The sequence below is a fragment of the Phocoena sinus genome, chromosome 2 (assembly GCF_008692025.1).
Source record: "Phocoena sinus isolate mPhoSin1 chromosome 2, mPhoSin1.pri, whole genome shotgun sequence".
NCBI lineage: Eukaryota > Metazoa > Chordata > Mammalia > Artiodactyla > Phocoenidae > Phocoena > Phocoena sinus.
Window position 1 is genome coordinate 140,495,794 of NC_045764.1, and position 14,521 is coordinate 140,510,314.

Genomic DNA, 14,521 nt, shown 5'->3' on the forward strand with positions numbered 1-14,521 from the left:
CATTTCTGCAGCTGCCACTAAAATTGGCAAATATTTTTCTAAATAAATAATACATTTCAGAAACAAATCTTAACAGGCAACGTATTTCTGGCTGTTGTATTTGCTCACAAATATTTCAAATTTGGAAATATTTATTTTAAATATCTTGGAGATACCAGTGTTTGGAATTTTGAAGACAACAAATCTTTCATCAGTGGGGAAATGCTACCCAATAGAAATGTGTAAAAACGCATGTACAGTTATGTTACTTGAAACACTTGACAAAAATACTGTTATAATCACAGTGAGATCCTGCACATATTTTCCCAAACGTTTCAGTCATTTCAGGATTTTGCCAGTGACTATGCAGCCATTTTGGCCACAGCTCAGTAGGACTAGTTCAGCTTTGTAAATTTAATAGAATTCCCCCAACTTCTCCATCCCTTCTTTCCTCCAGAATAGTTTGGGACCACAACTCCTCTGAAGCCTTAAAAATCCAAGAGAAAAAAATCATTATAAATAGAAATAGGCATTTTACCTTAAAATACGTCTAGGAAGACATTTGAGGGCAATTCAGTTTTTTTGTGGCCAAGGATTCTGGCCATTTGGGGAGAAAAAAAATCTTGTCAAAAGTGGAAGGAGGGGCTTCCCTGGTGGCGCAGTGGTTGAGAATCCACCTGCCAATGCAGGGGACATGGGTTTGATCCCTGGTCTGGGAAGATCCCACATGCCGCGGAGCAACTAAGCCCGTGAGCCACAACTACTGAGCCTGCGTGCCGCAACTACTGAAGCCCGGGCGCCTAGAGCCCATGCTCCGCAGTGAGAAGCCACTGCAATGAGAAGCCCGCGCACTGCAACGAAGAGTAGCCCCCACTCGCCGCAACTAGAGAAAGCCCGTGCACAGCAGCGAAGACCCAACACAGCCAAAAATAAAAAAATAAAATAAATTTATTTGAAAAAAAAAGTGGAAGGAAGGGGAACAGTTCAAATGGAGATATCAAAGAGGAAATTGTAACTTTTAAAAATTACCCCGTGACTTGGGAACACCTGAATTTCAAAATTATTTTTATTTTTATTTGTGTGTGTATTAAAAAGCATCCTTGTCGGAGGCGTGGCAGGGCTTGGAGGCCCGGCCACGCGTGGCAGCAGCCCGGGAGCCTGAGGCTGGGTCGTCGTTCGCAGGCGCTACCCAGCTGGGCTGTGAGCCGGCTGAGGCCTCGGCTGCGAGGTCTTCCCGATGAAAGTTGGGGCTCTGCGGAGCAGAGCGGAGGCTGCACCCGGCCCTCAGGCCGGGTAGAAGGCCGGCGGGCCCACTCCCCCGTGCGCTGTGGAAGCGGCGGCGGTGATGGATGCCCTAGAGGAAGAGAGCTTCGAGCAGTCTATTTCTTCCGCCTCTGATGCAGAATTTGATGCTGTGGTTAGATATTTAGAGGACATTATCATGGATGATGAGTTCCAGTTATTACAGAGGAATTTCATGGACAAGTACTACCAGGAGTTTGAAGACACAGAAGAGAATAAGCTCACCTACACACCTATTTTTAATGAATATATTTCTTTGGTTGAAAAGTATATAGAACAGCTGTTGGAGTAGATTCCCGGATTTAACATGGCGGCTTTCACTACAACTCTACAGCACCATAAAGATGAAATGGCCGGTGACATTTTTGACGTGCTGCTCACGTTTACAGATTTTCTGTAACTTTCAAAGAAATGTTTTCAAAGAAATGTTTCTGGACTGTCGAGCAGAAAAAGAAGGCCGGGGACTGGACTTAAGCAGCGGTTTAGTGATGACTTCATTGTGCAAATCATCTTCTGTGACAGCTAGACTATGACTATGACTCCTACTATCACAGCTAGTCTTGGCTGTTGGAATCAATTTAGAGAGTTGTCCTTTACCTAAAAGGTACTTGTGAAAATCAATTCCTAGTCGTACATGTACAGTCCTTGTATTACTTCACTGTCTTCTACTGGTCCCGATGTAGTCCCATTGTTTCTATAACTCTCGTTTACGTGTTTTTGAAAACATATTTTTATAGATGAATACTCAGGCTAACCTAGTGGATATAATCTTGGAACTTCCATGATTACTCACTTCAAGATCAAAGTATTATGACAGAACATCTGCGGCCCTAGGTCCCACCTCTGGGTAATGGGATCTTTCTAGACATCACCAGCCCAGTAGACTGGGAGAGGCTTGGCTAGTGATGTCAGAAGAATACATTTTGGAATGACAGATTCTGTTCTGCAACTCTTTGTTAATGTTAAGTATTGATGGGTCAGAAGAAAATTACCTGACCTTCCTGGGACACGTTCTTGTCTTCAGTAACCCTAGTACTCCTCCCTGAGTAGACATCTGTCTCAGGAGCTTCTGAGTCTGGCTCTTGCGTCAAGCCCAAATCCAGCATTCCACCTGGGGGGCACTGCCCCAGCATACATGTTGGTGTGTCCATGTTGGAAGAGCCCACCATCACCAACTCTCTTGGGTCAGCAGGCCTTGCATGTCCCACCAGGCTTTTTGTGCACTCACAGGTTTTTATATGGGTCAGAGTTTCAGTCCTGCAGCCTCAGTGGGCTTTTTGACTGGGAGTGTTTATCTAGGGTTTAACTCAAGCTAGCTGCCTATCCCGAGATTTCTGAAACTCCTATCACAGCTAGTTTTGGCTGTTGGAATCGATTTAGAGAGTTGTCCTTTACCTAAAAGGTACTTGTGAAAATCAATTCCTAGTCTTACATGTACAGTCCTTGTATCACTTCACTATCTTCTACTGGTCCCAATGTAGTCCCATTGTTTCTATAACTCTCGTTTACGTGTTTTTGAAAACATATTTTTATAGATGAATACTCAGGCTAACCTAGTGGATATAATCTTGGAACTTCCATAATTACTCACTTCAAGATCAAAGTATTATATGCTGTGTGCTTTTTAGCTGTTGATGCTATGAAAGCAAAAATGCTTTCTGTGTTGGTGTTCCTATTTTACTGGGCACCAATGAATGCATGCTGGAAGTAGTCTAAAAGGTTTCCTTTTCTTAGTGTTTGTGCAGGTTTGCTTAAAACGCTTTCTGTGTAAAACAGCTCCTTAGGTTTTCTGTTGGGGTAGGGGCTCGGCACTTCCTTCTTGCTGTCAAAATAATCCTACCAAGATAGTGTTCCACTGGTCTAGCTCAGTAGGAGATAACAAACAGCTTTACTGGTCATCTGTCTGCTTGGATTTAGTACACTCGTTTACTACAATGTTTTATAGAACATTACTGACCAGAAAACATGGATGTCACATCTCTAGAAAGAAAGAAAAACTATAGTAGTTCAATTCCCAATGTGTACCTTAGTTGTTTTTTTGTTGTTGTTTTTATTTTTATTTTTCAAGTAAAAATAAGAATCTCTACTGACTTTTCGCTTGGCTGTTCTGGTTTTAAAGAATGAGCTAGCTGTAGGCTGTGTGTTTTTCTGTACCAATGTGGTGCTTATTAGATACTTTTGTACCACGAGTAAAATTTCAGTTGTTTTGCGGAAAAAAAAGAAAAAAGCATCCTTGTTAAATATACTTTCTGGGATTTCCCTGGTGGCACAGTGGTTAAGAATGCCAATCCAGGGGACATGGGTTCGATCCTTGGTCCAGGAAGATCCCACATGTCGTGGAGCAAGCCCGTGTGCCACAACTACTGAGCCTGCGCTCTAGAGCCCGCGAGCCACAACTACTAAGCCCCTGTGCCACAACTACTGAAGCCTGAGAGCCTAGAGCCCATGCTCCACAACAAGAGAAGCCACTGCAATGAGAGGCCCGCACACCGCAATGAATAGTAGTCCCCTCTTGCTGCAACTGGAGAAAGCCCATGTTCAGCAACAAAGACCCAATGCAGCCAAAAAAAAAGTATGTGTGTGTATATATGTATATATATATATACTTTCTGAGTTACGGTTTGCTTGCTTATTTGGTTATTTAGGTTTTTTTTTTGTTTTTTTTTTGCGGTACGTGGGCCTCTCACTGTTGTGGCTTCTCCCATTGCGGAGCACAGGCTCCGGACGCGCAGGCTCAGCGGCCACGACTCACGGGCCCAGCCGCTCCACGGCATGTGGGATCTTCCTGGACCGGGGCACGAACCTGTGTCCCCTGCATCGGCAGGCAGACTCTCAACCACTGCGCCACCAGGGAAGCCCTATTTAGTTTTTTAATTTGTTCATTCCTTACTTTATTCACAAAGGATTTAAGATGACTGCAACAAATATGTATAAGAAAGGTATTATATGTCAATAAAAAGTAAAAACAAAAGACGAGACATAGGCCAGGGAAAAACAGGCATAACTTCAACTGACATATTTGCTACGATTTGACCTCAGAGTTAGCTCTGTGTTTCTGGACATCCAAGGTGAAAAAAGGAACACTTATTATATGGTTCTTATTTTCAGAAGGGAAAGCAAGAGCAGAAATAATATAGAAACAACCACAAGAAAACCCAACCTGTGTCTCCAAGGAAATGAAGTATTTTCCTAGCATTAAATGGTTAAAAAAAGAAAAAAAAATTGAATGGAGGGTTTCCCACAGGGGAGCTGAGAGTTGTAGAAACAGTGTCCTCCATAACTTTGCTCCAGTTTGTTCATTTGTTCACTCTTTTACTCTTTCCTCAAACATTTATTATGTACCTACTCTGTGCCACATCCTGTGCTAGATGATAAAGATACAACAGTGAACCAAACATAGTCAGAGCTCACAATCCAGAGTCTCAAGAAGACCCAGGGCCAAAGGATCTGCTCCAAAAGGACAGGTAGGCTCAGTGGTGGAACTTGTGAGGATTGGGTTTCTCCATGTTAGCAGGCATTTCAAGTTGACATTCAGGACCTACAGCCTCTACTGTGATCCTAGGATGCTTGCAGATTACTCCAGCGTGAAATGCTGGGAAGAGGCTAACAAGAATTAGGTGATCGATGGGAGTCAGGGCCCTAGCTGGTCTGGCTGGGCGCAGGGCTGAAGTTATTCCTGGAGTCAGGACCAGAATAAGTGATCTGTTAGTCACACAGCTACTTCTTGGGGAAGAAAGCCAATCCACCTAAAGCCAGTTTCCTGAATGGCAAGTGGACCTACCTAATTGCTTGTTTCTTTTCACTGTTTGGAAAATGTAAACAATTCATATACAATTGTTTTAACAGCTTTTTGAAGATGTAGGTGATGTTTAAGGTGTCCTCTTTTCATTTTTATATGCTGGCATTTTATGGAACCTTCAGTTTTTGTTTGCCCTGTTGTAATGGGAGCAGACTTGGACAGGGAGAGAGAAAAATACCCCGCAGAGCCTGGACTGCTGATCTTCAAGAGAGAGGAGATTGATGGGCAGGGAGTGGGGACATGAGGGAGAGGCAGAGTAAGAATATATTCACCAAGAGTATAATCATTGAAAAAATATATTGAGTGCAAAGAATTCTTAGGAATATGTTTTTCTTATGAATAATAGCAAGCCAATTTATGCCCTTTAGTACTTCCTCACCCACCCTCTGCCTGTTCTACCTCCCACTAGAGGCATTGTTAATCCATTGCTTCCAGGCAAGACTCCCCATTGATTCAGGGTCTCCATGGGAATGAGGCTACAGGGGACATGCACTTAGTTCAAGAAGATGGGACAGGAACAAACAGAACCTGGCAGAAATGATAGAGTAAGTCACAAAGTCATTCATAGTGTTTTAGGGATGCTTCACCATGTTGTCTATAAATTAGATCTCTTCCTAGAGCTTAGAACTGGAATCTGGATGTCTTCAAGCGACTTGACATTGAAAAATATTAAAGATCTCACTTACTGAAAGCACATAAATTTCATCTTCCACTAATAAATTTTTCTTTCTCACCAATGGAGAACAACTTGCATTTGTATCTCATTTCGTAATTTTCAGCATGCTACATGTTATCTCATCTTGTCCTACAGAAAGTCCGAGTTTGTTTAACTCACTTATTTGTACCCTCCTTTATTGTAGAGAAATTTTGAGTTAGTTTGCATAGAAACATAAAATTCAGTTGAATAGAAAAATAGATGAGGATATTGCAGTGAAGGAAAAATAAGAGTAGATGCATAAAGCCGGTGGGATAGCACCTTGTTTTCCATAAAGTCATTTGTAGTTGCTAGATCCAGGCTATACCAGCCAAAATAAAGAGAGGGAAACTTTGTTTATAAAAATAACATTGTCATTAGATTAAAAGAATAACTGCTCAGGATCACAATTTTTCTTGGTACTGAGACCTGAGAATTTTCCACAGCTTGTTCTCATAAAAGGAACACTATGTGGCTTACAGAGTGTCTTCCTGAACTCCTGTGTAAGAAGTACAATGGTAGGTCTCTCTTGACTGTTTCCTATAATATCCTGCTTGGTAAGGTTTATGGGATTATGCCAGAATACGTTTTAATAAAAGCAGTTCTCTAGGGGGATAAAACAATGCAGTTCAGGTTCACAGCTCCCTGATGGCTGGAAAGGATCCAAAGACCACATCCAGGAATGGGTGGATGTTCAGTCTTTCAGGCGTTCCTCCAGGAATATTATTGCTTGTAATCCAGTGCTTTTAAATGCACAGCAGAGAAGTTCGGGTTAGATTCTTTGGCAAGAACCCGAAAGTGTGAGTTGGCTCAGACAAAATCATTTCACAGATGAAGAAACGGGACCTTGCAGAGGCTGATGATTATCCAAGGCTTTGAGGTCAGTGGCAGAGCTGGGATCAAGGCCAGATTCTTCAGACTCTTAAGTCTAGGGTTCTTTCAACCATTTCGTCTCTCCTCTCTAACCTAAGTAGAATTCTATTACAATTTAAAAATGTTAAGAATGGAATTTCTTAATGATGTTTTTTTAAATATCATATTTGCCACTTACCATAAACTTTATTAATAACGTTTGATTCATAATGGGTCAACAGATGGTAAAATAGTTTAAAATCTGCAAATGTAAAATGATCTGGGAAGAGGAAATCAGTTAAGTTACCTGTTTCAGAGAATCATTTAATGTGCTGTTCAATAAAATAATTAAAAGTTTGGTCTGGAAAAAAAGGATGACTATTTCTAACATCTGTAGTATAATCCTACTTGGATGTTAACTTTTTTTAAAAATTAATTTGTTTTTGGCTGCGTTGGGTCTTCATTGCTGCACATAGGCTTTCTGTAGTTGTGGTGAGCGGGGGCTACTCTTCGTTGCGGTGTGTGGGCTTCTCATTGCAGTGGCTTCTCTTGTTGCAGAGCACGGGCTCTAGGCATGTGGGCTTCAGTAGTTGTGGCTCACGGGCTCTAGAGTGCAGGCTCAGTAGTTGTGGTGCATGGGCTTAGTTGCTCCACGGCACGTGGAATCTTCCCGGACCAGGGCTCGAACCCATGTCCCCTGCATTGGCAGGTGGATTCTTAACCACTGTGCCACCAGGGAAGTCCTAGATGTTAACTTTTTAGAAGAATGAAACGTTAGCTATAGAGCTGAAGTCCCACCCTCCCACTCCTTTGCCCTCTACCCTGAAGTTGTGGGTATCACTCCCACGCATGTTTCTGTTCTTTTACCATATATGTATGTGTGTGTTTAAAATTTACATAAAGTACATAAATGACTTCATAGTGTATCAATCCTTTTGGACTTGCTCTGCCCTCCACCCCTGAACATTTTAGTTTTGATATTTAACCTTTCTGATACTGGTCATTCATTTTAGCCGTGGATCTTCCCTCGCATGACTCAACTACAGTTTATGCATTTTCCTACTGATGGGATTCGGCTGTTTCCTCTTTTTCTGCTATGTATAGTTCTTCCATGAACATTCTTGAACATAAGTCCTTGTGTCCATGAGCAATTTTAGAACATTTTTTAGTTGGTAGAAATTTATTAAGTCACCAGCTGTTGCTACTCCTACCTGAGCATCAGTCACATCCTGGGTCATCCTGGGAGATCCTTGCACCCAAAATACTCTTTGGGTCCATTTGCAGCCAGTGCTGATTCAGTCTTTGTGTACCTTCAATGCCTTCCAACTCCTTGTATGTCTTTCTGCTTGGTTTGCTCAGGTTCTCGACTAGGACCTGTTCCAAGAACCTTTCATTTCTCAAGGACCCGACCCTACCCTAGCTTCCTCACACCTAAGAGATGATCTGACTTCTTATTTTCCTGAGAAAAATGACGTCATCTGATGAGCGCTCCCTCGATCCTTCTCTCCCAAACTTCTCAGCATTTCCACTTAGAAGAATGGTGAACATGTGCAAATCACAAATTCTTTGTGGAATGAATGGAGGTAGAAGTTTTTTTTTTTTAAGTTTCTCAGACCCCCAGATTGGAACTTTGTCTTGCCAGGAGCTACACCATCTTCAAAATCACTAATTTAAATACCCTCTGACATCAGCCTCCAGTTCTTCTAGCTTAACATCCAAAGTACGCTCACTGTGATGGTTCTTCAGTTTCCCTCAGACACCAGTCTGTGTGCTCCTTCATTCTGTCTGTTCACCTCTTCCTGTCTTCACATCCCCTCTTTCTATTTCATCCTCCCCGCAGCTCCCACCCTGGACCTCTCTCCCAGAGCCCTACTTTTTCCTGCTCTGACCTGCTGCATGGCGGCCATCCTGGAAACTTCTCCTTTCATTTTCCTGTGTTCAATGTCTAGTCCCCGTTTTTCTCATGTTTAGTTTAGTTTTCAATTTTGTTGGAATACTTCCCAACCTCTTTCTTGTTTTAGTCTTATTTTTTTGGAGTAACTTTTCCAGTAGCTTTCTAAGAGTGGGAGCATAGGACATAAATTTTTTGGAGACTTGCATGTCAAGAAATGACTATTTTCTACCCGAACACTTGATTAATACTTTAGGTGGATATAGACTATAGGTTGAAAATAATTTTCTATCTCAGTTTTAAAAAATTGTAGTAATACACATAACATAAAATTTACCAATTTAACTATTTTTAAGTGTAAAGTTTGGTGGTATTAAGTACATTCACATTGTTGTGTAACAACCATTACCACCATCCATCTCCAGAACTCTTTTCATCTTGCAAAACTGAACTCTACTCATTAAACAATGGGTTAATTTAATTCAAAGTTAATTAAAACAATTAATGTCCCACACACCCTCCCTCACCCCTGGCAACCACCATTCTATTTATGTATCTATGAATATGAATACTGTAGGTACCTCATGTAAGTGGAATCATCAGTATTTGTCTTTTTGTGACTGGCTCATTTCATTAAGCATGGTGTCCTCAAGTTGCAGCCGTGTTGTACTATGTGTCAGAATTTCCTTCTTTCTTAAAACTGAATAATATTCTATTGTATATACATGCCACATTTTGTTTATCCATTCATCCATGGATGAACACTCGGGTTGCTTCCACCTTTTGGCTATTGTGAGCAATGCTACTATGAATATAGGTATATAATAATCTCTTTGAGACTCTGCTTTCAATTCTTTTGTGTATGTACCCAGAAGTGGAATTGCTGGATCATCATATGGTAATTCTATTTTTAATTTTTAAAGAACTGCCATAGTCTTTTCCATAGCAGCTATACCATTTTTACATTGCCGCCAATGGTGTGAAAGTTTTCCAATTTCTCTACATTATTTTCTGTTTTTTTTGATAGTAACCATCTTAATGGGTTTGGGGTACTATCTCACTGTTGTTTCGATTTGCATTTCCATTATGATTAATGGTACTGAGCTCAAGTCCTGTGCCCATTTTTAACTGGGTTGTTCATTTTGTTGTTGTTGAATTGTGGGAGTTCTTTATGTATTATGGATATTAACTTCTTATCAGATACATTATTTGTAAATATTTTCTCCCACTCCATGGGTTGCCTTTCACTCTGTTGAATGTGTCCTTTGATGAACAGAAGTTTTAAATTTTATTGTAGTTCAATTTATTTTTTCTTTTGTTGTTTGTGCTTTTGGAGTTATATCCAAGAAATCATTGCCAAATCCAATGTCATGAAGCTTTTGTCCTATGTTTTTTTCTAAGAGTTTTATAGTTTTAGCTCTTAGGTTGTTTTCCCAGAACTTGAAAGATATTCCTCACTGTCTTCTGTTGTCCAGTATGGCTAATACAGAAGTCTAATGTTATTCTAATTCTTGTTCCTTGGTGTCTGGTTTGCTTTCTGTCCTCTGGGAGATTCTTTATTCTTGCTATTCTGAAATTTTGTAACCATGTGTTTTGCCGAGGTATTGGGCACTCATTGTGCTCTTATGTTCGCCCTTCAACTCTAGAAAATCTTGTATTAATTCTTTTTTTAACAGCTTTATTGGAGTATAATTGCTTTACAATGATGTGTTAGTTTCTGCTTTATAACAAAGTGAATCAGTTATACATATACATATGTTCCCATATCTCTTCCCTCTTGTGTCTCCCTCCCTCGCACCCTCCCTATCCCCCCCCCAGGTGGTCACAAAGCACTGAGCTGATCTCCTTGTGCTATGCGGCTGCTTCCCACTAGCTATTTTCCGTTTGGTAGTGTATATATGTCCATGCTACTATCTCACTTTGTCACAGCTTACCCTTCCCCCTGCCCATATCCTCAAGTCCATGCTCTAGTAGGTCTGTGTCTTTATTCCCATCTTACCCCTAGTTTCTTCATGACCGTTTTTTTTTTTTTTCTTAGATTCCATATATATGTGTTAGCATACGGTATTTGTCTTTCTTTTTCTGACTTACTTCACTCTGCATGACAGACTCTAGGTCCGTCCACCTCACTACAAATAACTCAATTTCATTTCTTTTTATGGCTGAGTAATATTCCATTGTATATATGTGCCACATCTTCTTTATCCATTCATCTAATGATGGACACTTAGGTTGCTTCCATCTCCGGGCTATTGTAAATAGAGCTGCAATGATCATTTGGTACATGACTCTTTTTGAATTATAGTTTTCTCAGGGTATATGCCCAGTAGTGGGATTGCTGGGTCGTATGGTAGTTCTATTTGTAGTTTTTTAAGGAACCTCCATACTGTTCTCCACAGTGGCTGTATCAACTTACATTCCCACCAGCAGTGCAAGAGTGTTCCCTTTTCTCCACACCCTCTCCAGCATTTATTGTTTCTAGATTTTTTGATGATGGCCATTCTGACTGGTGTGAGATGATATCTCATTGTAGTTTTGATTTGCATTTCTCTAATGATTAATGATGTTGAGCACTGTTTCATGTGTTTGTTGGCAATATGTATATCTTCTTTGGAGAAATGTCTATTTAGGTCTTCTGCCCATTTTTGGATTGGGTTGTTTGTTTTTTTGTTATTGAGCTGCATGAGCTGCTGGTAAATTTTGGAGATTAATCCTCTGTCAGTTGCTTCATTTGCAAATATTCTCCCATTCTGAGGGTTGTCTTTTGGTCTTGTTTATGGTTTCCTTTGCTGTGCAAAAGGTTTGAAGTTTCATTAAGTCTCATTTGTTTATTTTTGTTTTTATTTGCATTTCTCTAGGACGTGGGTCAAAAAGGATCTTGCTGTGATTTATGTCATAGAGTGTTCTGCCTATATTTTCCTCTAAGAGTTTGATAGTTTCTGGCCTTACATTTAGGTCTTTAATCCATTTTGAGTTTATTTTTGTGTATTGTGTTAGGGAGTGTTCTAATCTCATACTTTTACATGTACCTGTCCAGTTTTCCCAGCGCCACTTACTGAAGAGGTTGTCTTTTCTCCACTCTATATTCTTGCCTCCTTTATCAAAGATAAGGTGACCATATGTGCGTGGGTTTATATCTGGGCTTTCTATCCTGTTCCATTGATCTATATTTCTGTTTTTGTGCCAGTACCATGCTGTCTTGATTACTGTAGCTGTGTAGTGTAGTCTGAAGCCAGGGAGCCTGATTCCTCCAGCTCCATTTTTATTTCTCAACATTGCTTTGGCTATTTGGGGTCTTCTGTGTTTCCATACAAATTGTGAAATTTTTTGTCCTAGTTCTGTGAAAAGTACGAGAGGTAGTTTCATAGGGATTGCATTGAATCTGTAGATTGCTTTGGGTAGTAGAGTCATTTTCACAATGTCGATTCTTGCAATCCAAGAACATGGTATATCTCTCCATCTATTTGTATCATCTTTAATTTCTTTCATCAGTGTCTTATAATTTTCTGCATACAGGTCTTTTGTCTCCTTAGGTAGGTTTATTCGTAGATATTTTATTCTTTTTGTTGCAATGGTAAATGGGAGTGTTTTCTTGATTTCACTTTCAGATTTTTCATCATTAGTGTATAAGAATGCCAGAGATTTCTGTGCATTAATTTTGTATCTTGTTACTTTAGAAATTCATTGATTAGCTCTAGTAGTTTTCTGGTAGCATCTTTAGGATTCTCTATGTATAGTATCATGTCATCTGCAAACAGTGACAGCTTTTCTTCTTCTTTTCCGATTTGGATTCCTTTTATTTCCTTTTCTTCTCTGATTGCTGTGGCTAAAACCTCCAAAACTATGTTGAATAAGAGTGCTGAGAGTGGGTAACCTTGTCTTGTTCCTGATCTTAGTGGAAATGGTTTCAGTTTTTCACCATAGAGGACGATGTGGGCTGTGGGATTGTCATATATGGCCTTTATTATGTTGAGGAAAGTTCCCTCTATGCCTACTTTCTGGAGGGTTTTTATCATAAATGGGTGTTGAATTTTGTTGAGAGCTTTCTCTGCGTCTATTGAGATGATCATATGGTTTTTCTCCTTCATTTTGTTAATATGGTGTATCCCATTGATTGATTTGCGTATATTGAAGAATCCTTGCATTCCTGGATTAAACCCCACTTGATCATGGTGTATGATCCTTTTAATGTGCTGTTGGATTCGGTTTGCTCGTATTTTGTTGAGGATTTTTGCATCTATGTTCATCAGTGATATTGGCCTGTAGTTTTCTTTCTTTGTGACATCCTTGTCTGGTTTTGGTATCAGGGTGATGGTGGCCTCGTGGAATGAGTTTGGAAGTGTTCCTCCCTCTGCTATATTTTGGAAGAGTTTGAGAAGGATAGGTGTTAGCTCTTCTCTAAATGTTTGATAGAATTCGCCTGTGAAGCCATCTGGTCCTGGGCTATTGTTTGTTGGAAGATTTTTAATCACAGTTTCAATTTCAGTGCTTGTGATTGGTCTATTCATTTTTTCTATATCTTCCTGGTTCAGTCTCAGCAGGTTGTGCATTTCTAAGAATTTGTCCATTTCTTCCAGGTTGTCCATTTTATTGGCATAGAGTTGCTTGTAGCAATCCCTCATGATCCTTTGTATTTCTGCAGTGTCAGTTGTTACTTCTCCCTTTTCATTTCTAATTCTACTGATTTGAATCTTCTCCATTTTTTTCTTGATAAGTCTGGCTAATGGTTTATCAATTTTGTTTATCTTCTCAAAGAACCAGCTTTTAGTTTTATTGATCTTCGCTATCATTTCCTTCATTTCTTTTTCATTTATTTCTGATCTGATCTTTATGATTTCTTTCCTTCTGCTAACTTTGGGTTTTTTTGTTCTTCGTTCTCTCATTGCTTTAGGTGCAAGGTTAGGTTGTTTATTTGAGTTGTTTCCTCTTTCTTAAGGTAGGATTTTATTCGTATAAACTTCCGTCTTAGAACAGCTTTTGCTGCATCCCATAGGTTTTGGGTCGTCGTGTCTCCATTGTCATTTGTTTCTAGGTATTTTTTAATTTCCTCTTTAATTTCTTCAGTGATCATTTCGTTATTAAGTAGTGTATTGTTTAGCCTCCATGTGTTTGTATATTTTACAGATCTTTTCCTGTAATTGATATCTAGTCTCATAGCATTGTGGTTGGAAAAGATACTTGATATGATTTCAATTTTCTTAAATTTACCAAGGCTAGATTTGTGACCCAAGATATGATCTATCCTGGAAGATGTTCCAGGAGCAGTTGAGAAAAATGTGTATTCTGATGTTTTTGGATGGAATGTCCTATAAGTATCAATTAAGTCCATCTTGTTTAATGTATCATTTAAAGCTTGTGTTTCCTTATTTATTTTCAGTTTGGGTGATCTGTCCATTGGTGAAAGTGCGTTGTTAAAATCCCCTACTATGGTTGTGTTACTGTCGATTTCCCATTTTATGGCTGTTAGTATTTGCCTTATGTATTGAGGTGCTCCTATGCTGGGTGCATTAATATTTCCAGTTGTTATATCTTCTTCTTGGATCGATCCCTTGATCATTATGTAGTGTCCTCTTTGTCTCTTGTAATAAATAGTTTTTATTTTAATGTCTATTTTGTCTGATATGAGATTTGCTACTCCAGCTTTCTTCTGATTTCCATTTGCATGATATATCTTTTTTCATCCCCTCACTTTCACTCTGTATGTGACCCTAGGTCTGAAGTGGGTCTCTTGTAGACAGCATATATAAGGGTCTTGTTTTTGTATCCATTCAGCCAGTCTGTGTCTTTTGGTTGGAGCATTTAATCCATTTACATTGAAGGTAATTATCGATATGTATGTTCCTATGACGATTTTCTTAATTGTTTTGGGTTTGTTATTGTAGGTCTTTTCCTTCTCTTGTGTTTCTTGCCTAGAGAAGTTCCTTTAGCATTTGTTGTAAAGCTGGTTTGGTGGTACTGAACTCTCTCAGCTTTTGATTGTCTGTAAAGGTTTTAATTTCTCCAT

At 39.7% G+C, this 14,521-nt stretch overlaps 1 protein-coding gene and 1 pseudogene across 1 annotated transcript in view; both read left to right on the top strand.

Annotated features, from left to right (window-relative positions):
* The window catches only part of SYNE2 (spectrin repeat containing nuclear envelope protein 2), a 317,234-nt gene that overhangs the window by 14,416 nt on the left and 288,297 nt on the right, over positions 1-14,521 (top strand).
* LOC116748639 lies at positions 1,325-6,974 on the top strand (annotated as a pseudogene).